At 56.9% G+C, this 299-nt stretch overlaps 1 protein-coding gene across 1 annotated transcript in view; it reads left to right on the top strand.

Moving 5' to 3' along the window:
- Window positions 1–299, top strand: part of LOC119588967 (leucine-rich repeat extensin-like protein 5) — a 45,250-nt gene that overhangs the window by 41,400 nt on the left and 3,551 nt on the right. The gene's annotated exons all lie outside the window — the stretch shown is intronic.

Raw genomic sequence — 299 nt, 5'->3', positions numbered from 1 at the left:
TCCACAACCCCCTCATTTCTCCTCCACGACCCTCCATAACCCCTTCCTACCCCGCTTACCGTAACCCTTTCCCCTTCCCCATCCCTCCTATAACCCCCTCACCCCACCCCTTTCGCCGCCACTACCCTTCATAACCCCCTCCCCGCCCCCCTCTTTCCCCTCCCCACCCCTCTAAGCCTCTTACCCAGCGAGGTTAAGATGGGGGAAAACCCCTAATGCGAAGTGACACGGCGGATCTCTCATTCATCTTTGCTTTCCTTTCGTCTCCATTCTTTGTCTCGGCATCTCGCTCCTACTAA

Source organism: Penaeus monodon, chromosome 24, assembly GCF_015228065.2.
Source record: "Penaeus monodon isolate SGIC_2016 chromosome 24, NSTDA_Pmon_1, whole genome shotgun sequence".
NCBI classification, from domain to species: domain Eukaryota; kingdom Metazoa; phylum Arthropoda; class Malacostraca; order Decapoda; family Penaeidae; genus Penaeus; species Penaeus monodon.
The sequence above is the reverse complement of the archived record's forward strand: the minus strand, read 5'-3'. Positions and strand labels throughout refer to the sequence as shown.